Source organism: Podarcis raffonei, chromosome 10, assembly GCF_027172205.1.
Source record: "Podarcis raffonei isolate rPodRaf1 chromosome 10, rPodRaf1.pri, whole genome shotgun sequence".
Classification (NCBI taxonomy): domain Eukaryota; kingdom Metazoa; phylum Chordata; class Lepidosauria; order Squamata; family Lacertidae; genus Podarcis; species Podarcis raffonei.
Window position 1 is genome coordinate 30511851 of NC_070611.1, and position 23525 is coordinate 30535375.

Genomic DNA, 23525 nt, shown 5'->3' on the forward strand with positions numbered 1-23525 from the left:
TGACTCCCTCCTCTGGCAACCTGCACAGAATTTTGCTTAACGGTTCCCATCAATTTGATTTTAATTAATTTTTATAATGAAATGTTTTTAGAATGTTGGGTTATTTGATTGTTTGATTATTTGATTGTTGTTAGCTGCCCTGAGCCCGGCTTCGGCTGGGGAGGGCGGGATATAAATAAAATTTATTATTATTATTATTAAAAGATCTCCAGCCTTCCATTGAAGTTATTTTTTTTTAAATCTACTGTATTCGTTTAGCAAATAATTGTTTGACACATGTTAAACACTTTTATGTATAATATTGTTGCACGCCACCCCAATCTCCAAGCAGTGAGGGACAGCAGAGACTGTGGTGTCTTTAATATATATGGTTTATTTACACATTCATACAACCTGAGCCTACGATGGAGGGGCATTAACACTATAATAATGTCTTGCTTCTCCCATAACCACAGTCTTGGATTCCAAGCATGCCTCTGTCTCTCAGCTGCCCAGCCTGCTTCTAGTTCACACACCTCAACTTTGGCCTTTGTCTTTCTAACAGCCCCACCTATTTTCCCTCTGGCACAGAGCCACTTCTGTTGTTACTTTAACAATCCATTCATTTAACACTTTAACAATCCATTCATTGAGGAGAGGCATTACCAAGAAACTTGCGTGACTATTCCAGCAATTGAATCCTTGTTGGATGCAGAAATTAGAAGTGACTCAGACATACAGCCTACACGCCTCTGCCGACCCCCCAAAAAAATCCAGTATGTAATATTTTTAAAACCACTCTGTGATGCTTTGGTAATGAAGAATGGTCTAAATGTTTTGTTAATAGATAGATAGATAGGTAGATGATAGAGATGATAGATAGATAGAAGAGAACCTAATTTACCTTTCCTTTCCCCCCATGTTACTGTTTTAGCCAAGCTATTAAGAAGACAAGTGCTGACTTCAAGAGAGTTGGATGGGCAGAGATTGGGAGCTGGCACAGTGGTGATTCAGTACCGCAGTTTCATCATTGCCCCTAAAATGCCACAGAGTTCTACCAGCTAGTGGCTGCTAGTGATGCACTTGCATATTCTAGGCTGAATCTTGTCCAGGAAGAAAAGTTGAGGCACCCAGACAGAGTGGCCCCTTGATACGGACAGGACAGAAATTTGATTTAAATGGCAGCTTTCTAACTGTCACTTTCTGAAGCAATATGCAAACCAAAACAGAGACACCCTTGGAAATTCACACTTTTTCTGAATTTGCAATGCAAAAAACCCAGCTGGTTGGGAGAAGGGGGCACAGGCCTTCTCCTTTGCTTTTCTAGCAACTACAGAGGTACCTCAGGTTAAGTACTTAATTCGTTCCTGAGGTCCGTACTTAACCTGAAACTGTTCTTAACCTGAAGCACCACTTTAGGTAATGGGGCCTCCCGCTGCCGCCGCGCCGCCAGAGCACAATTTCTGTTCTCATCCTGAAGCAAAGTTCTTAACCTGAAGCACTATTTATGGGTTAGCGGAGTCTGTAACCTGAAGCGTATGTAACCTGAAGGGTATGTAACCCAAGGTACCACTGTAGTCTGAAAGAAAGAAAGAAAGAAAGAAAGAAAGAAAGAAAGAAAGAAAGCCAGGTGAGAGCCTTTAACAACATTTAGTCCAACTTTTGAGGGGCATATTAGGAAACACTATGGCTAATTGTGATCATTTACTCAGTGATCATTGTACTTCATCACTGGACTCATTAGCTTTTGTGAATTTTCTAGCTGCTGGCATTTGACTGCTTTGGGTTTGGGACAAATTTACAAACTTCTTAGAACAAGAACAATCAAAGCTTGTCATTGCCAATTTGCATTTGGTACCACTTCACTGGCAATCAACTAACCATAACTGCATTTTAATGGCCATAGTGCTTGGAGACTGGCTATGCAAACAGGAGATAGGCTGAATTAAATTCCTCTTGCTTGTGTTTATGCAACTGTAAATTATGCAGAATAATATTTACCAACCAAACTTCCCAGAAGTATTTCATGATTTAATATTCCAACCTTAATAATATATATGTTCTTGGAATATGCAGGGGTTTGATCTAGAGATCAAGCTTGGAACTCAGGCTCATATATTTCCACGCTTTGCTGCATATTTTGTGGTTTTTAAATCTCTGCTGGGGCTGTCTCACAAAAGAGTACTTGCCCCCAACCTGGATCTAGGCATCCAGCGATTTCCCCTTTTAAATTTACCAGATCCAGTGCTACTTTTCTAGAAAAAGAGGTGCCAAAACTCACCATGAACACCTCCCTTGTTTTCTTATAATGGCAATGGTGCCCACCTGAGAGGTGCTAGAACTGAGTTCCATTGAGTTCCAGCTGAAAAAAAGCCCTGACCATATCTATTTCATTCTTTTCCCAGCCAACACATTCTACCCCAAAACAAAGTTAATTCACATTCAGCGTTCTCGGTGTAATAAATGAAAATCTTCCCTTATTCCATTATGGGGGACACAAGAGCCGTCATAGAGTCCTTTGTAGGTTCTCTATTGGTCGGAGGAAAAAACAGAGGCCAACCAGAGAATATTGAGAAGCAAAGCAGCTTGTAGCCTGATCTTTATTGAACTGTTGCAACAGGGTGCTCCCCTCACACACAGGAAAGGAGGAGGACCCAGAACCAAGGTGTGTCCGCCCTTATATAGACATTTCAAATTGTCCACTTTGGAGTCAAAGACCACCCCCAGAAACATCATACCTACATCACAGAAGGGGTGTAGCTCAAGACCACCACCCTAGATACATCATACCTACATCACAGCAAGAGCGGGCTAAAGCAGAAATCTGAGTGGGTTGTTTACCTCATGTCTGGCAAGTTACCTGTTAATGTTTACTGGATTGATACCCTGGGGAGCCTGGCCAGTCGTTTGTAATGATAAGTACTTAGTTCCTGATCCAGGTCACAGGCTCACCCTATTCATACACAGACATACCCTTAAGACAGGATTTGTTAAGGAAAAGACAATGGGGAGGTTCTTCCATTTGACATTGCAGAGAAAACACCTGGTCAGCCTGGGAGTCAAAATGGCTCCATGGCTGCTGTCCTGTGCAGCTTCAGACATGTGGCCTATATATCTATGTACGTGTTTGCTTGGTACATTTATGAATCTTTATTATATACATAAGACCTTAATTTTTTTATTTCCTCAGCAATTGTGAGAACTACTTTCAGAGATTTTTGAACTAATGCAGTTCATTCCAAGCAGTGGCGTAGCGTGGGTTGTCAGCACCCGGGGCAAGGCAAGTAATTTGCGCCCCCTAACCCGTGGATTTGCGCCCCCTAACCCTACAAATCTATGCCTATGAATGATGGTCCCTCTCTCTCTCTCATATTCCAATTGATTCCCATTTCCGCCGATCGATCCCCGAAGCTCTCACCCAGCGAAATTCGTGCGTAATTACGCTTCGCCATCCCTAATCCTGCCGCTTCCACCGGGAAATCATGACGGTGCGTTTCTCCTCTCCAAACTTTCCCCGGCCCTTTGCCGGCTGGCGCAGCCCTTTTGGCTACGAGCTCCCCTCCTTCTCTGCCCGCTTCCGACCCCACCTCCCCGTCCAGCCTCCCTACCTCCTGAAAAAAGGCGCCGGCGCCGAGCAGGACACCCCCCGCGGCCATCGGAGAGAGGCGGGGCCGAGGGAGGCAAGCCAATGGGCGAGGCGAGGGTAGGTGGCCACGGGGGCGGGCGCTGCCGCAGTCCTCGGGTGGGCAAGGTAGGAGCAGGCGGAGGCTGGCCGGCCGCTCTGACAATAGGGGCGGGCCGAGGGCACGACGCGGCTGGGCCCTCTGGACTCGCGCCCCCCCCAGATGTTGCGCCCGGTGCGGCCGGCACCCCTGGCACCCCCCACGCTACGCCACTGATTCCAAGCACCGAATATCGCAAAGTACCTAGTGAGGCAGCATATTCTATGAACGCATGCTGATCGAAGGATCCACCCTTAATACCTGGTTTTCTACTTCTACTCCTTTGGTAGTGTTTTCTCCAGTTCCTGCTCACTTCCCTTCCCCATTTTCAGAGTATTTCAGGCATTAAAATGCCAATTACACAATTGTTAGATATCACTGGACAAGACTATATATCATCACAGTAATTAATGTAAGAAACCAAGGTACCGAATCTTTCCTCTTAGCTGTGTGTTGTTGCATTCAATTGCATAGTCAAGCATTAGATTTTACCTTTCATATCAGAGTTCTGTTACTAAGCCTGTGTATCTGACTGTTTCCTTGATCTCAAGAGGTTTCTGACTCAGGTTGTATACACACTTCTGTTTATTCTGTATCCAGTGTGCTCCTACTGCTGGTTTGGGAAGTGATGTACGTACGATAATAGCCAAGATCCATATCTATCCTGTCATTTCAGAGAATATACTGCATTTTGGTCACTTTCTCACAAACCAGTTTTGATCCAAATTGAGAAAACAGAATGTCCTAGCAGCATTTTAAGCCATAACATGTGCACAGCCTTGGACAATGAGTCTTCTGATGTACTCTGTGTTCTCTATCACAATTTTATCCCTATATTAAAACCACTTCATAGTGCAGATGGGGGTGGGTGGGACTTGATTAGGTAAGTTTGCATTTAAAGCTGAATCTACCTAATTCACACTTTTCAAAACAAAATGAGAACCGAAACATATCTGTCCTTTGAAATTCCTACCACTCCGAATTTTGCAATGCAGTTCTCTAGCTGAATAAATTTATTTCATGGAATTTATATACTACATGAGTGTAGTAAAACCTCTAAGTAGTTCACAAGAAACATTAAAATTATCAATAGAAACCATTTCAAAACATCAAACAAATGATTAAAATTAACAGTAAAAGAGATTAAAACACCACTACATCTATGTGTCTGGATAGACTTGCCTAAACAAAAACATGTAAAAAATGCATACAGTACAGCAAAATGTGTATCTATTGGTGACATTAGTGTACAGAAATACTTTATATTGGGGAAAATTTCTTTAGGGTATAACAAAATTAACTGAAGCTGCTATCCTTCCACAGTGAGGTTTACTTCTTTAAAAACATGCACAGGGGATTCCAGAAAACTCCCTATTTAGCTAGGGATGAGAAAAAGATCGAGTCAGGGCAAGGGGAAAAGTTTGAATTCTTCCTGTAATATGGAAAAATACCCACATGCTCCACAATAGAAAGGAAGGCCCACACAGTTATCAGTAATGACGTCACAGGGCAGAAAGTTTTTAAAGGCAACTTAACCATACGGATTGGGAGCCAGGCAACAAAAGAAAACTGGAAGACGAATTGAACTGAATCATCTTTTTCATAAAGCTACTTGTGAAAGGCTCCCTGTTCATATTTCAGAGCAACTATTGAAAGCTTAAATGGCAACTCTCACAGGCCTAATACGACATTCAAAAGGCTGTACTTAAGCACTTGATACTATTAATCTACAGTGCCAAAATATTGTTTCTTCTATCCCCTACACACCCTCAACATCGTTTCTCTTTTCTTTTTTCACTGCTGTGCTCTGACAGCACAAATGCTTCATTGCAGGATATAAGTGCCCGTACTTAGAAGAACATAAGACAGGAGTCGCATATCAAATGGCAAATTGCAACAGTACAAAATGAAGTTAAAATAAGCTGAAGTAGGTCATAGTTTTTCTCTTAGAATTCTACCCACCACAAACCAGCGCTTAATATATATATTGTGGGGGGAAACCTCACTTAATATTACCTGGATCAATTTCTTTATCCCTATTGTCACTGTTAAGTTGTGGGTGAACATATCAGACGACACAGCGATTCTTCAAACAGCTCTTGTTTATTCACAGGCCAGAACAGAACTCAAGTGAAGGGTTCAGTCAGCCTGTTTATATAGAGCTCCAGTACAACGTAACTGTAACAATTTTCTAAAACTATCCAATCACTGAACGTCACTTTCGATCCCTTATTTGCATAACTATCTACAGTATCCCCCTGCTGGCCCAGGGTGAGAACTTCAGTACATAACACGCACAGACTAGACTTTTTTTTTCAGCCCGAACTTAACAGAACTCAATTCCAGCACCTCTCAGGTGGGTACCATTGCTGTTCTAAGAGAACAAGGTGAGTTCCAGCACCTATTTTTCTAGGAAAAATAGCACGGGTCACAGACAAGATCTATGATCCTTGCCTGTGATCCCTTTGCACCACAACAATCTTGCTGCCACTTCACCTCTCCCCTTTTACCTTTCGGTAGCGCTCCCCCCAATTGTGCTCTTCAGATAAGGTATTTATTGCTTGTACCAAACAATAAATAGGTTGCATTTGGTTTATTAGGCCAAACAAAGCAGGCTCGATCTTCAAACTGCACACATTCTGCACTAAAAAATTAGTCTTGCACATCAGGCTCCTCAAACATGTAGACTTTTAGAGCGTTAACTTCATTAAAACCCACCCCTTGCTATATGTTTCTTGAGCAGTTCCATGCATTTCCTGCCCCTGGTCTGATTTCACACAAGCAAGTGTCTGTTTCACTGACTTTCTTCGTGGTAAAAAGGAATGTAAACATAATGGGCAAACATGCTAAAGCTGATGAAGTGGCTGTTAATTCTTTAGATCTGCAATACCGAGTGGACAGTAGTTCTGTTGAAAAGACTCATTCAGAATAACGTTCCTTGTGATGTACACAAATTTCAATTGCATTCATCATTAAGGCAACATGATGCTTAAGCAAGAGAAAAGTGCAATCTTTACTTTTCAAAAATCCAACATAAAAGTTTGCCTTACTTTAAGGATGAAAGGTTTTCCGTGGCGAGGTCCCAAACCCTCCCGAGAGTTTAAGGAATAAAGACACATGAGACCAGTATTTTAGGTTAATGGGCTAAAAAGGCCACAACTTTATTGGTTACAGAATGTGAGTGGTATTGGCTTAGGGCCTTAGGCATTGGAAATTAACCGACTATATCTGACTCCTGCCTGTCTGCAGGAAGTCTCGTAAGGGTTAACCACCAGTAGGGGGAGTCCTGTTGATGCACATCAACTAGGAACTCCCCCAGGGTCACTGCTAGGGGTCATGCCATGGCACTAGCCCCCACCTGGGCTTTGGGCGGGGCCACACCCCTCAGATTCCTTTAACGGAATACCCTTGAATTAGGAGGGGTAGGCAGTGGCCACTAGCTCCCCTCACCTCCAACTGACGGCTCCAATGCCTAACCGCCAAACCGTACAAAGTTACAAAGTCATTAAGGCTGTTAACATGATGATTAAGCAAGAAAAAAGTGCAATCTTTACTTTTAAAAAAATCCAACATAAAAGTTTGCCTTACTTTAAGGAGGAGAGGTTTTGTAAATTTTCTTAACTTTTAACAGCGCCGAGAGAAGATATGTGTTTAAATCCCAGTGCACCAGCCTGACAGTTGGATTCATTTTAAACATTATTTCAGGATGCTTGCATTTTATGCATCTTAATGGTAATTATTAATGGCAATTATTATTATTTTAAAAGCTGTTCTATAGCTGACAGCCTGTCTATATTCAGCACACTGTGAATAGTTGTTTTGTGATGAACCATTAGTTTTCAGAAATGCCAGTCATGTAAAAGCCTTCGTTATCTTACCGTAATATGCTGCCATTTTGCAAATTGTATCCTATGTTACATTCAGATGCGCTTGTAAAGAGCATGGCAGCAATAACTTTCTGGCGGTAAGAGCTGTTTGACAGTGGAACCGACTCCCTCAAAAGGTGGTAGACTCTCCTTCATTGGAGGTTTTTAAGCAGAGATAGGATGGTCATCTGGCATGGATGCTTTAGTTGAGATTCCTGCATTGCAATTGTTGGAATCTATGATTCTATGTATTTAAAGTCTCTAAAACAGGGGTGTCAAACTCAAATTCATCGGGGGCCACACCAGCAGTTTGGTCACCCTCAAAGGGCCGGTTGTATCTGTAGGACTTACAGTACAGGAGAGAAGGGTTCAGGCAGCCGTTGGATCTGTCACATCACAGGATGGCATGCGCTCAATATAAAAACAAGTGGAGGTTTCCTGAATGCATGTAAAGTGGAGGTTTCCTGTGTAGAACGGCCGGCGCCGCTAGAGGGCAGACGTTCTCTGGCTTGTAGGCTGCCCGCATGCGCCGAAGAGGCGGCTTTCTTGTGTCAAAAAAAAAAGCGAGAATAAAAGGTGAAGGCTGGCGGCCGGCGGCGGCTACACGGGCCACATGACGAGGTCTGGCGGGCCGGATTCGGCCCGCGGGCCTTGTGTTTGACACCCGTGCTCTAAAACATGGTGTGTGGTGGTTGCAACCTGCTTTTGGGGATAAAATAAGCCAATGCTCATTGTGATTATTGATATTTCTCTGCCTCATTGATTGAAACGGCCTCGGTCCAGTATATCTGAAGGAGTGTCTCCACTCCCATCGTTCTACTCGGACTCTGAGGTCCAGAGCTGAGGACCTTCCCTCACTGCAAGAAGCCAAGTTACAGGGAACCAGGCAGAGGGCCTTCTCGGTAGTGGCACCCGCCCTGTGGAATGCCCTCCCACCAGATGTCAAAGAGAACAACAACTACCAGACTTTTAGAAGACATCTGAAGGCAGCCCTGTTTAGGGAAGCTTTTAATGTTTGATGCATTACTGTATTTTAATATTTTGTTGGAAGCCGCCCAGAGTGGCTGGGGAAGCCCAGCCAGATGGGCGGGGTATAAATAATAAATTATTATTATTATTATTATTATTATTATTATTATTATTACACTAAGATGTAAAATGCCACCCTGGAGGTGGAAATACCTGCTTGCCTACTCACACAAATAATAAATCAATATGTAGACTGAACTCTGTTCCCCTGGATTAGTCTACCTATTAGCCATTTATAGCATATCAGCAGGTCTAGTCTAGACAGCTATGCCCGGACTATATTATAGACTAAACCCACACCTGTATTTTCAGGTACTTTAGGACTCAGTCAAGAACTTTCCTCTGCTTCATTTAAAATGCATGATTACCACTGTTGACAAATTATGCTTTAAATGTCACCAACTTAAGGTACAAGACACCCACCCACCTATCCTGGATGCTGCCCTTTGGAAAGTTTTGCATACATTCCCATCATTGTCTGGAAGTTAACATGCACACAGAAAAACATAATCTTCAGGACCCATTTCTGATGTAAGATCACTGTCTCGAAGCACCTAGAGAAAGGCAGAGACAGATAGAGAGCTGTCAGCAAAAAGTTATCTTGAGAATGCAAAAGTGTCTCCCTGGAGATCTGATGTGATGTTGGATAGCAGGTTTGCTGGATTCAAGGAGGGCAGCTTGCTGTTTGCTTTTACCTATGCTCTCCTTTCCCTGCAGCCCCCAATCTATTCTAGGTTACCCCCCACAAACCCTCTGGAGCAGATTTTTTTTGGGGGGGGCACAGCATGCTCAGGAAGAGGAGAAGGAAATGGAAGAGGAAAGCACGAGTCCTTGACTGAATGGGGCAACTTGGCTGGCTACAACCCTTTGTAAATAAATATTATTAAGTAAGTATCCAGTGATCTCTCCTCTAAAAGGAAGCCAAACCTGGATAGCACTGGTCATGTTAGCTCTCACCAGCTGCAGGAGTGGGAAGCATATAACAAATTAAGAGAGCAGAGCATGTGAAGGATAGAGAGCAGCAGGGATCATTCATAAGATATCCACATGCCCAACACTAGACCAGATTCTGGGGTACCCATCTAAGGTGAGGGAAGGAATATTCTCCAGCATATTCATGAGAAGAAAAGAGTTAACTGCCCATCATTATTAGAATGGCAAAACAAACTGCAAGTTTGTAGAAATGGCAAAATTGAAGGCAATTATTAGAGGCCACTCAAATCAGAGAATAATCAAAGAGTGGGATGGAGTGAAGGAATACATGGAAAAATATGGTTCTGGAACTGAAATATTAATAGATAATGCGTAAAAACATGTAGGGGTAAGTAAGAAAATAACAATAGAATCAATTGAATAATTATTATATTATAACAACACAACAAGGTGGTAGAAGTAAAATATTGAGTTCGCACATGGGTGAAGGGGAGTGGGGGGCATGCGGGAATCTATAATATTATTTATAATATAAATTTCCTAACTGCGTTGTATTTACATACAGCAAAGGGAAGCCTAGAGTAATTATGTATATTTTAATTTAGGTAATCTATGTAATAGGCTTGGGACGCAGGTGGCGCTGTGGGTTAAGCCACAGAGCCTAGGACTTGCTGATCAAAAGGTCAGCGGTTCGAATCCCCGTGACGGGGTGAGCTCCCATTGCTCGGTCCCTGCTCCTGCCAACCTAGCAGTTCAAAAGCACCTCAAAGTGCAAGTAGATAAACAGGTACCGCTCCGGTGGGAAGGTAAACGGCGTTTCCGTGTGCTGCTCTGGTTTGCCAGAAGTGGCTTAGTCATGCTGGCCACATGACCCGGAAGCTGTACGCCGGCTCCCTCGGCCAATAAAGTGAGATGAGCGCCGCAACCCCAGAGTCAGTCACAACTGGACCTAATGGTCAGGGGTCCCTTTACGTTTACCTTTATGTAATAGGCTTATGTTAGAAAACAAATATGGATTTTGAATTTGATGCCTGTAATTTTTTCTTTTTTGGTTTTGAAATAAAAATTTTTGAATATGCAAAAAGAAGAAGAAAAGAGTTAACTGAAAACAGGAACATGGGAGATCTGTCTCAAGAAATGCCGCCATAAATGAAACACGATCTATTGAACCCTATCAGCATTGACTGTCTGTTACCAGCCATGTATCTGCAAAAAGACAGCAGAGCAGGAAGGAAATGAACAAGTATCTGGAAAGAGCATTAGGAGCTGGTTAGCCATGAAAACAGATACAGTAAGGGAGACGTTGAGTACATTTTATTATATTAAACAGATAGCCGTCTTTCGAATACAAGGGCGACTGAACTTCGGATGAGCATATTGTGACTATACTGAAATAAAATTAGACAGCCCTGAAAGTCTAAGACAGTCGGTTTTGCTGCCAAGAAAGCTATTAACTGCATCTTGTATGCTTAACAGTAGCAAAAGTTGTTGATTGCCTCACCATGCTTTTAAATCTTTTATTTGTCTGCTGCAGTTTGCATATTTATAGAAAAACCTATGTGAAATTTGTAGCCCTAAAAAGAGCATATTGAAAACAGCTGTTGGGAGGGAAAACATATACCCTCAATTAGCATTTCCAAACATTTATTTAGAATTCAAGAAGGAATCTGAAATTTGAAAGCATGACTGTTTGTGTCTTCTGGCTTAAGCAAATACACTACATTTCACCAAGTAACAATTCATGGAGGTGAAGGCTATCAGTGACTACTAGGCATGATGGCTATGCTCTCCCTCCATGGGTAGAGGCAGTAACGCTTATGCATACTGGTTGCTGGAAAACACAAGAAGGGAGAGTGCTCTTGTGTTCAAGTTCTGCTTTTGGACTTCCTGCAGGCATCTAGTTGGCCACTGTGAGGACAGGATGTTGAACTACATGGGCCATTGGCCTGATCCAGCAGGCTCTTCTTGCAGAATAAAGAGCCTCATATAACCAACACAACTCTAATTGATGCATGAAGGAGTTAACACCATAGACTAAGCTGTCCTGCCAAGCTTAGCTAGGTCACTCCCCCTCACCTTAGCAGGGTTATCAAGCTTTCCCTTCTCTCATTCCACCATATGAGCCTTATGAGTAAGGAGGGCTAACCTGAATGCCATCTCTGTATTTCTATACAAATAATGTGGAAGCGTTTACCATTTCACTGCATATGTTATTCTGAATGCTGTATGGGAAAAGCACATGAATCTGACCTTTGAAGAGTTTGTAAGTAAACCATTTTTTATTTACCAACTGTAGGCTTTTTCTGTGCTAAGGGAAAAGGGGAACTTTGGAAGCAACTAAGAATAGGTTAAAGGTCTAATTGCTTGTATTTCCACACTTTGCTGCATATTTTGTGATTTTAAAATCTCTGCTGGGATTCTCTCACGAAAGCATACTTGCCCCCAAACCTGAATCTAGGTATCTAAAGAATTCTTTTATTATACCATAAATGTTTTTCTTTTAATAAACACAAAAACCAACACTTCTTATGTTCTTTATTCCCAGATATTGATATTTTATATAAGGTAGGCGTTGCTTGAAGTTATTTCTCATGATAAGAAGTGGTTAAAAATTAAAGTTGTCCATTTGCATTGCCCATGCAAATTACTCTGTTTGCCTATATATGTCTAGTTTGTGAAACTATGCAGAAAACATTTTTAAAAATCGTTTTGAGTTCAGAGTCTTCTTGTGTCACATACATGGGATTAGCCATCCCACAAGTAGAAAAGCCAGCAAAACCAAACCAATAAAATACCTTTAAATTGCACTGACAATCTTAGGGTTCCCCCCTCCTTTCCAAATGGTGCTTTTAAAAAGGCTCTTCTGGGAACAGGGCCATGGCATGATGCCTACAATTATTCAGATCTGCATTGCCATACTGCATTGCCTTGCATCTCTCTCCTGCACTCCTAGGATTTTGTAAAAAATAATAATAGGGTCTAGGGCTTTTATTTACTTACTTATTTTATATCTGAGGACATGACTGGCATCCTATTGCTTATTAACTACTGCCCACAGCTGTGAACTCATCAGAGCCTAGGTAATGCTAACTTCTGCAAAACATTTTCCTTTTTTTAAAATGTGCACGTTCCCCCTCTGCTTCTGCTTCTCTACTGTGAGCTGGCAAGGGGTGTGGCGGCAAGGCCAGGCCGGGCTCCGGGGCCCAGAGACTCGCAGTAGCAGGCAGGGCAGGGATCCCTGCATGGGGGTGCCTGACTTGCAACCCCCTGAAAATCATGCACTTGGGGCTATGGTTCCCCTGGCTCTCCCCACCTCTGGTACTGAGATGACAAGTGTTAGCAATGGGTCTCACCCAGTTTGTTGTGAGCCTTAGCTGTTTCTTGTTTGCATAAAGTGTCCTTTCACCTGTTATGTACTGAAGTTCTCACCCTAGGCCAGCAGGGGTATACTGTAGATAGTTTTCACTCAGGTCCACATATGCAAATAAGGAATTGAAAGTGACATTCAGTGATTGGATAGTTACAGAAAGTTGTTACTGTTGCGTTGTAGTGGAGCTCTATATAAGCAGGCTGGCTGAACCCTTCAGTTCAGTTCAGTTCAGTTCTGGCCTGTGAATAAACAAGAGCTGTTTGAAGAATCACTGTGTCGTCTGATATGTTCACCCAACAACTTAACATCACCAGTTGTGGGCTCTATGGAAATGATGACAGAGCGAGGTGATCCTATATGGTGCTTCCATACAGTACAGATTCCTTATAAGTTCCATTCCTTGGTCTCTGTCTGCTTTTGAACCCTTAAAGTAGTTGTGCTCCACCAGTGCAGTAGCATTCTGCCCATGCAGCAATACTGGAGCAAAAGTCTTCTCCCAGTCTAGGGGCTCAGTAAATAGATGACCTGTTTATTGAGCACTTGTCGAGATTTGCTTGCATAGGTTAGATGCAGAGGTTAGATTGAATGCTGAAGACTGGAGACATTCTCATTTGTTTACGGGGAGGCTATATGACAATGAGCATCCATTGTGATTTATTTGTACTGTGTTTCTATGTCTTCCCGTTAATCATCTGTCTGTTACGATAATGAAGCAATGCTGCTGCAAAGTCCTAGCTTGAAAAGTAAACATGATGGGAATGTTGGGACTGTCCGTGGGAAAAAGAGGGACAGTCAATTCACAGTGCGAAGCACCGGAATTAGCTCAGAGTGAAATATGAGCTCTTCCGTTTATTCCTGTCCGGGATGTACAGGAAGTGTTTGTCACAACACTGCTGGAGTATGGAGAGAGCAGTCATGTTTTTTGTAATGCTGCAAAGACAGAAATAAAGGCATGAAAATACGTTTCTGTCTCTCTCTTTCCCCTGCTTGGGGGGGGGGCAGGAAAGAGGGGTGTGTTCTTCTCACGTTTGAGAAGAATCGCCAATCGAGACCTTGCCTGCGCTTGCTGGGGAATGCAGCCAGGGAGGTCAACAGGGAATCAAGCCGGGTGTCTGGGACTGCTGCCAGCTTCTCCTGAGAAGGGCTTGAATTTCCCGACACTGTCCTCCTCACACTTCCCAGTGTATTTCACTGTCACTTTCCTATCAGCAAAAAGCCCTTTAAAATGATTTGTTGCAAAAGGGCAACACAGCGCTATAACCTGCCCATTAGGGATTATTTTGTAAGCAAATATGGGCTAAAAATGAATGCAGATGATAGGTTGTTTGACTTGCCAACATATATTTATATAGATGCTCTATGTGCCAGTAAAACACTTCCTATCATTGCTTTGCTTTGTGCTATCAACCTTTGAAAATAACATCTGATTAGCTCCCATATTGTACAAATTAAAGCTTGGGTGATGGGAAAGTTTCCAGCACATAATCTTTATCATCCCAGCTGCCATCCAAACAACCTTATGGAATAAAACATCACTTTTCATTAAATTGTATCGTTTATGTGCCATGAAAGACTAGGATGAAATGTATAAATCTAGAAGCTCTTTTGTACTTATCCCTAGGTGTCCCTCCCACCATCTAAATTACACAGAGGCACCTTTCCCAATGTTTTGGAACAGAGCTTAATCCTCTGAAATGAAACTAGTTTCACAGAAATAGCTGGAATAGTGCTGATCTATATCAGCCAAGGATGCAGCTCTTTTAAAAGGAAGAGCTACGAGGTGATCTCTTTATATTATAAAGGTTGTCATAAGAAGTGGGAGTATATAATAAAAAATAATCTCTCCTTATCACAGTATTTACCGCGTCTAATAAGAATATATACTTATATCTAATAAGAATATATACTCCATCCATATTATCCCCAGTAGTGGCACACCTCTGTTCCAATTAAGCCTGGTGTTTATGTTTCTAGAAAGTTGCTCGCACAGGAAATTAGAAAACTCAAAGTATATTAAATATTCCATATACCTTAAGTAATTTTGCACGCACGCCAACATTTGGTGATATGCTTTGGTTTCCATGCAACCAATTTATGAAGACAATTGTTATTTATTTATTTATTGGCTCCTTGAACAGATACATATATAGTGCTTCACAACAGTTATAATTTGAAAGGTTGTGTGATGGGATGGTGAGCTGCTTGTGCGTAAAATCCTAGTCCCTCAGAGTTTGGCTAAGTCCACAAACCTCTGTCTGTGACGGAGCTCCTTAAGCATGGCTCCATCAGTCGCTCGTAGAATCGGACAGTGGGCGTTTACGGAACTTCTTCCAGCATAAAAGCTCCTTAACGGAAACGCGTCTTCTGGACTCTCGGCGTGACAGTTTCCGGCGAGGAGTAGGTGTCCCTATGGGAGGTCCTGAAACCTCCCCACTGTTCTCGCTTGAAGTGTCTCTGAGCCCTCCCTCCGACTCACTTTCCCTTGGAACTCCACTTCTCCCCCTGCTGGTTCCCTCCTCAGCTGAATGGTCTCTCTCACCCTCTGTGAGCCCTTTCACCTCCTGCTCCTCAGATGGCAGTTCCCTGACAGGTTGTGTTTACTCTCTTTTTATTGTTTTCTTCAGAGTGGCTTCAAGCTGGCTGCACGCTAATTGAATTTATTTCTAATTTTTATGTTTGTGTTTTTTAATGCAGCAGTCCATAATAAGTAGTTTCTGGAGCACATTCAAAATCTAATTTTCAAAACTCAAAACCATTTAGTTCAGATTACATAAATTGCATGGTATTGATGTGTACCAAGATTGACTTTTTACAATGTTTATAATTAAGAGGAGCTTGAAAGCCATGTTCCCCGAAACAATAATATTTGTACTTGAATTGGTTTAGGTTTTAGCTGGAATTGAGTTGGGATGTATGTGGGTACCTGTTCACAGCATCTCATTTGCTAATTCCTATGCCACGTATTTTAAATGATTCCTATGCACTGATGTCTAGATGTACATTGCCAATTTTATCGGGAGATTACTCATGACATGAGTAGATCTGCTAATTCTGCTTGTAATCTCCCACTGCACGTCCAGGCATGGTAAAGTCATGGGCAGTGACGTGGGGAAGCTGCCATAAACACAGGACAAGCACTTGGGATTTAAACAAGCCAGAACTTTATTGATTACAGATGTCAGCAGGATTTGGTGCAGACATTGTGTGTGTATCCTGAACCAACCAACCCATCTGCTGGTAGATTATTTGGCAGGGTTAACCAAGGTTAAGGATCACTCTATAACAGACATGTCCAACTTCCAAGAGACTGCGATCTACTCCCACTAAATTTTTTTTGGCAGTGATCTACCCTTGTATTGACCAAAGTTGTTGAGCCTTTTTGGAAGAGCATTGACCAGTTGTTCAGCTTTATGGGGTGGAGGAAGACCTAAAGTTGTTGAGCCTTTTTTTGTGGGCAAACCAGGATTGACCAGGAACGTCCTACGATTGACTGGTAGATTGTGATAGACCAGTTGGACAGCATTGCTCTGTAACATACAGTATATCGTATTGTGGCAAGATCACCATTTGGGGGTGTGCTATGGCCCATCAGCCCTCATTTGAGTGTCCAGACAGAAACACTTCTCCCCTGGATCCCTTTAACAGGATCGCCTGATTCCTTAGATTGGCGGTGGTGGGTCTCCTGACTCACCACCACCTAGACCTAGAATAAGGATCCAACCCAATGCTTTACCCACCATGCAAGTCAGCCCCTCTCTGCCAACTCACCGCCAAACCAGTCACATCGGCAACCCAATGCCCAATGCCATTGCGCACGATGACTAACCAGACCTCATTGCCCACTGGCAAAAAATACACCCCACCCATTGTCAAATATGAACAGAGAAAGTATGCTGGTGCAATTGAACTAGGCCTTGTTGTTTGAGATACAAGAAATATTTGTGCTCCTCTATGTGACGTGCTCACTGGAAGAACAGATCATGAAGCTCCAATACTTTGGCCACCTCATAAGAAGAGAAGACTCCCTGGAAAAGACCCTGATGTTGGGAAAGATAGAGGGCACAAGGAGAAGGGGACGGCAGAGGATGAGATGGCTGGACAGTGTTGTCGAAGCTACCAGCATGATTTTGACCAAACTGCGGGAGGCAGTGGAAGACAGGAGTGCCTGGCATGCTCTGGTCCATGGGGGTCATGAAGAGTCCGACACGACTAAACGACTAAACAACAATGTGACATGCTCTCTCAAGAACTATCAATCACAAAATGGTGCAAACCACCATTAAAGACATTCTCAGACCCTCCAAGTGTTTCTATTTTCCAGGAACAATCCTGAATTTACAAAAGCCATCCCGGTTTCTGATTTGGTCCCTGTTTTCATTGGAGAATGTTGGAGGATATGCAATCTCAGCTCGCATTAGTGAGTCAATGCCCTGATCTTTTGCATGGAGAGAGGCTTCGCTTCGCATTTGCACTTCCTGTTCATTCCACAATGCGGTCGTGTATGAACCTGCTCACAAGATGAAGAGGCAGGTGGAAATTGCCTTCCAACCTGACTGCACCTTTTTGCTCATATGGACGGTTCAGTCAGTCGAGCATGACCTTTTCTTATTGTGTAGGAGGATGACAATTTATGGAAACAGAACTTGCCCAGTGAATTTTATAAAAAGCAAACTTATCTTTGGGAGCATATTGAGGAAATGAATTTCAGAAAGCCTTTCCCCAGTCGCATTACATTTTGAAAAGGCAGGCAAAGGGGCATTAAAGAGTGCAGAATGACCCTGTTGGTATTTTAGTCTAGATTGGCTTTTCATTGCTATTGCATACACTGTCAAAATACCTGTTCTGCCAGTCATAATATTTGTCTCATCAATATCTATTTTCTTTGTTTCTTTAAAAAATGCATTTAATATGATGTGTTTCCATTAAAAAGCATATTGTTGTTAGCTACCAAAAGGCTTAGACAAGCTGAGTGCATCACATTAATATTTTCCGGTAATATGTTCTGCATTTTTGTATTTCAGGTGATGAAAAAAGCTTGATGCAGATTCCAGGGATTCCAATGGATGACAAAAGTGTACTTGGAAGGGATTAGATGGGATGGCACCACTTATGCATATATAGAATGCCAACCAGCATTTCACATACTAGAAACAGTAATAGAAGGCTGGCTGGGTGGGACCTGTGGCTCTCTACCTGTTATTGGAATCCAACACCCATCAAATCTGACTATTGCAAGTGTCCCTATTTTCCAGGGACATCCCTGATTTAGATAAGCCATTCCGGTTTCTGATTTAATCCCGGAATGCCCCACTTTGCTTAGGATATCCTTACTTTTATTGGAGAAATGTTGGAGGGCATGGAGTTATCCGACCCCCAAGCCGTCCGAAGGCAATCCTGTATAGGGAAGTGTTTTTTCTAATGTTTCATGTTTTATTATGTTTATATATATGTTGGAAGTTGCCCAGAGTGGCTGGGGCAACCCAGTAAGATGTGTGGGGTATAAATAGTAGAATTATCACTATGGAATGGGACGTCCCTATTTCCATTGGAGAAATGTTGGAGGGTATGCTATTGACCATACAGATTGGGGCTGTCGATGGAAGTCGATGGAGTCAGCAACATCTGGTAGAAATCCAACATCAAGCAATGGGTTCATGCAGTAAATGCACAAACTTTTCATTTGTCACAGCCGTGTCAGACTGCGTAATTAAGATGGCTTGATTCTAAATACTGGGCAGTAATGATAAACCATGCTCTTTGAAAACTCACAAATTAATAATAATAATAGTAATAGTAACAACAACAACAACAACAACAGTATGGGGTTGAAGGGCTGATGTTCTTTTTTTAGCAACGAAGCTAACCAATCCTCCACTTTAGAAAAAATATTTTTTATTTATTTAACATATTTTGAGCCTCCTACACAAGTTATTGTCCCAGCCCTTGGTATACATCAGCCATGAATTGAGTCCCCTCCCCACTACTTATGTTCTCAGAAAACAGATGGCATTTTGTTCCATTTTCTCGACATTTCCTTGACTGATAATTTCTGTGTTTCATGTGACCATTCACATGATATAAAGGCCAATTTTGGAAATCTCGTAGACTCTGCCAGAAGTTTAGCACCCACTTCAGAAAACAACAACAACAACAACAACAACAATATTTGCAACCCTTCTAACTTTGAATATTGTGGGAGTTTGTGCCTTAATTCCCCCCCCCCCGCCATTTTTTATGGATAATGCCAGGTGACAACATTTGGGATGGTATTGCGGCATACAGTTATTTCCTGCCATTTTCATGGGTGAATCATGTAGGAACAAAAGCATGCACGTACATAAAAGGTGCTTTTTTGTTCCAGATAATATGACGTGTGAGGTTAAAAAAAATGACGAAAGATGATAGGGGAACAGCCTTAATGCTATGGCCTGAGGAGAGTCCACAGATAAGAGCTCTGTAAAATTCCTTGTTTATAAATAGCCCAATAAGTCTGATAATTCCTGCCCAGTCATACGTTTAAATTACTTCGTTCTTTAAAGTAAAAACAAAACGGGGGGGGGGGGGATTGTTGAGGAGCACATTCTGTGTAATTCACCCTGCCATTGGACATAAAATAATGGCTTCAATTTATTTTAAACTACTCTGCCCCGGAAATATGGGATCGTTTTCTCCCACTATAATCTCCACTATGTAACACATCATTATTAAATGCAAGCAGAATTATTATTATTGAGAACTCCCTGTTGTGTTTGGTATTTATCAGCTGCAAAGCTGGCTGAATATAAGAAACAGGAAGTTTTGTGTGTCTCCTTAATAAAAAGTTGAATATAATGTTAAGATGCTTCCTGTTGTTTGGGTCTGTCAAGAAAACAGCTGCAGAACATGTAATCAGAAGGAACCAGGCACTATAAATTTAAATATAAAACCGAAAACTCTTCTAGAAGCTCTCTAAAATGGGCAAAGGGGTAATTCTAAAAGACCACTTTCTCCCAAGTATAATTCAGGAATAATACATTGCTTAAAGACATAGGTAGGAATATCACCTGTTTATTTATCATAATATATGACTTATTCCCATTCATTGTGGGGATGCTCTAGCATTAGCATAGGCCAAATCTGAGTTTACTCCAAAGATTTCAAACTAACCTGTGTGTGTTATTTTCAGCTTCTGTTGCTCAAATGTTTGACTAACCATGTTCAACAGATGTTGTTGGACTACAACTCACACCATCTCTGGCTTAGAGGCTGGGACTGATGGGAATTGGAGACCAAAACATCTGGAGGGTGCCAGGTTGAGGAAGGTGAATGTGCCTACAAGTCCGTTGCCACTAGTCACTACTATACACATGGTATCCAAACACAACCCACCCTACAACTGCCAAAACTGGAATGCGGGATGTGTCTCTCTCTCTCTCTCCTCCCTCCCTCCCTCCATCCGGACTATGAGCAGATCATAGACACCAGCTCCTAGAGGCCAAGGCGGTTTTAGCCACACCCCCTCAATGTTCAGAGGGAGTTTGGCTCCGCCCCCTGATTCCTCGTGACCTCACACACATGATGTCAGGACGTTATGTTGGACCCCCTCAGTCAACTAGAGAAGATGGTGTCTCTGGAGCATATACCTTCAGAAAGTTAATCAAACCACACATATGTATTATATGATCAAGGAATTAAATGTGTAGACAACTTTCCAGAGAAGAAGAAGAGCTGTCGGTTCAGACAGACAATACCATTGGATGGACCAGTGTAAGAAAGCTTTCTGTATTCTACACTGAGGGCACTATATAAATCAAACAAAACAAAACAAAAAGTGTGTCAGTGCAGTATCTGAATTCAGATACAGATTAATTGCCAAACCATTATTTTAGAAGTCAGAATACTAAATAGTTTATAAAGAGATGAAAATCAGCCTTAGCAGTTAGATAAATATGAATAAAGATGATGTCTTAATGACTTAGAAGTATGGAAAACAAATGTAAGGGAAAGTGAAAAGACTGACAGAAAAATGTTCTGTGTTTCAAGTGAACTTTCACCTGAAACTTTATATTACTGTAGTATTATTTTTAATTACAGGAAAAGCTATACCTTATCAGTACCTTGTTATACCCCATATCCTTGGAGAAACTTGAGAGAACAGTTAGAAAACCCACGTAGCCCAGAGTGAAGAAAAAACCTGAGCATTCGCCGTAGGTTACAAGTGGCAGGAAAGACAATTCTTTGTTTGGGTGAATGACAAGTTTAATTCCCCTGCCCACCACACTGAAAAAAAATGTTCATACTTCTAATTCACTGGGAATAGCAAACATTATTTTGCAGAACAGATTTCTGTAGCACTCCCACTGAACAGCCAGATATTGGAGCAAAGGGAATTGCATGGTTACGCTGTTCTCTTCTGGTAATGCCTCAGGGCATTGCTGAACAACTTTGAGATTGGGCAAAAAACAAAAATGTACCAAGTACAAAGCAAACAAATTTCTTTTCAACTTTTCTTTTAAAACACACTTCTCATTGCTGGGCTCATTATTACCAACAGCTGCTTCCCATCAGGAGCTCAAACATTCTCACTAGGCATCAGAACTCATTTGAAGACATCCAATATTTGAAGTGCAGCACATTCAAGATCCCCTAGCTATTTCACCATAGGCAAGCTACGGGCTTGTTCAGGTTTGTCCATGGCTGCTGTAGCCCTGTATTACTGAAATATAATAATGAACAGGAAGCGAGGCAGGAAAGTTCCCTAGGAAAGAGATAGTACCATAAGAGAGAGAGATACAAGCTAGTATGGGGTGTTTGTGTCAGATTTCCTGCTTTGTACTATGCCACAAATCCCATTCTCCAGTCTGCTTTCTGGACTTTGCCATTGGTTAAAATGGAGGCTGGCACATTCCCTGTGTCCCTTGAAGATATCAGATGCACAAATTCTTCTGTATTCATTATAAAACCCACTGAGTTTCCATCTGGTCAGTGTTGCAGGAGGTCTACTGGCGGAGTCTACTGGTCTACTGGCAGGCTGGAGGTGCCCAAAGTGTGTACCATGACCGCTCACCAGTCCCAATGATGGGTGGCGTTTGCAACCTGGCACAGGCTTCCCAGGCCTCCGGAGACACGCCATAGCCAGCTGGCCATTGTTCTGTCCCCTGGGTTGGCTTCCGAGGCTGCAGGGCTCCCGCCTGGCCCTGATTCAAATCAGTCAATCAGCTGTGGCCTGGGGGTGGAGCAGGGGCTGGGTAAGGAGGCTTACGGCAACCCAGGCCATTCAGTCCTTGGGCAGAATCCTTTAGTCTATCAACAGAATGGGGGGGTAGCGTGTAACGCACCCCTCACACGGCGGCATTAGCAGGGCCCTGTTAGAGGGGTTTATAGGGGGAGTCACTGACCATGAGCACTCGGTATATGGTCAAACTCCCAGAACTGCAGGGGTGGGGGGCAGGTTGCGTAAACACACATTTTGCAGTGTCCCTCATAATTCCTCTCTGCCCCTGCTTAGCCTCAGACCCCAGCTGGGGCCTGAGAGGGATGGATAGATGATGAAGAAGAAGGATTTGGATTTGATATCCCACTTTATCACTACCCGAAGGAGTCTTAAAGCGGCTAACATTCTCCTTTCCCTTCCTCCCCCACAACAAACACTCTGGGAGGTGAGTGGGGCTGAGAGACTTCAAAGAAGCGTGACTAGCCCAAGGTCACCCAACAGCTGCATGTGGAGGAGCAGGGAATCGAACCCAGTTCACCAGATTATGAGTCCACCCCTCTTAACCACTACATGACACTGGCTCTCTATGCCCAATGCCTAAGCCAAGGTTTCCTACATCTGAAGTTAACCAAGTTGTGGTCTCTCTTAATCCCATAATTATGATGTTTGTGTCTTATTTATCTGGGCCTGGATCCTGGGGACGAGGGGTCTGTGCCTGGGCATGCAAATGGTGAAGGCATCTAAATAATTGTTCTCGGTGGCTGCTCTCTGGCAGCAAGCCTAATATATTACGCTGATTTGGGTTTGATAACAATCTGACATGGCAGTGTAGACTTTGTAGGAGGCCATCATTGCTTCACTGTCTAAATATTGGTAACTACAGTATCACTGCACTATGCAAATTATAGCCATGGCCTGATTTTTCTTATGCATTTGGATCTTATTCTGAATCTTAAAAGCCTGTCTCTGAACTAAAGTTTAGCCCATTATGGCAATATAATCAAGTCCAAGTAAACTCTTGTCTGAAGACTCTTCCATTTCCCTTCTTTCACATTCATATTTCCGTTGCCACAAATCAGTGCCCCCTCATCTCAAATTTGCTTTCTATGGCTTCCATGTTTAATACTACATCTACATCTAGCATAAGGCACTTCAAGGGAGCCAATTTTTTTCAGTCTTCAATTCCCTTTCATTTTTCTGTTTCACGCCATTTGCATCTTTACACAGATGCTGTAATTCTTCTTTTGGGGACATCCCAAGGTCTGGTAAGTGCTCCGATTGCTCTGCCTGAGATGTGTTCAATTGCACAAGTCATTACAAGAGTCCTGATGGTTCTTTGTGAAGCTGTCATTAAAACTGCAAAAACTCTGTGCGGAAGCTCTCTCGACTCTGGCAACTATTGTCATCAAGAACATTTATGTAATTATCTCGGA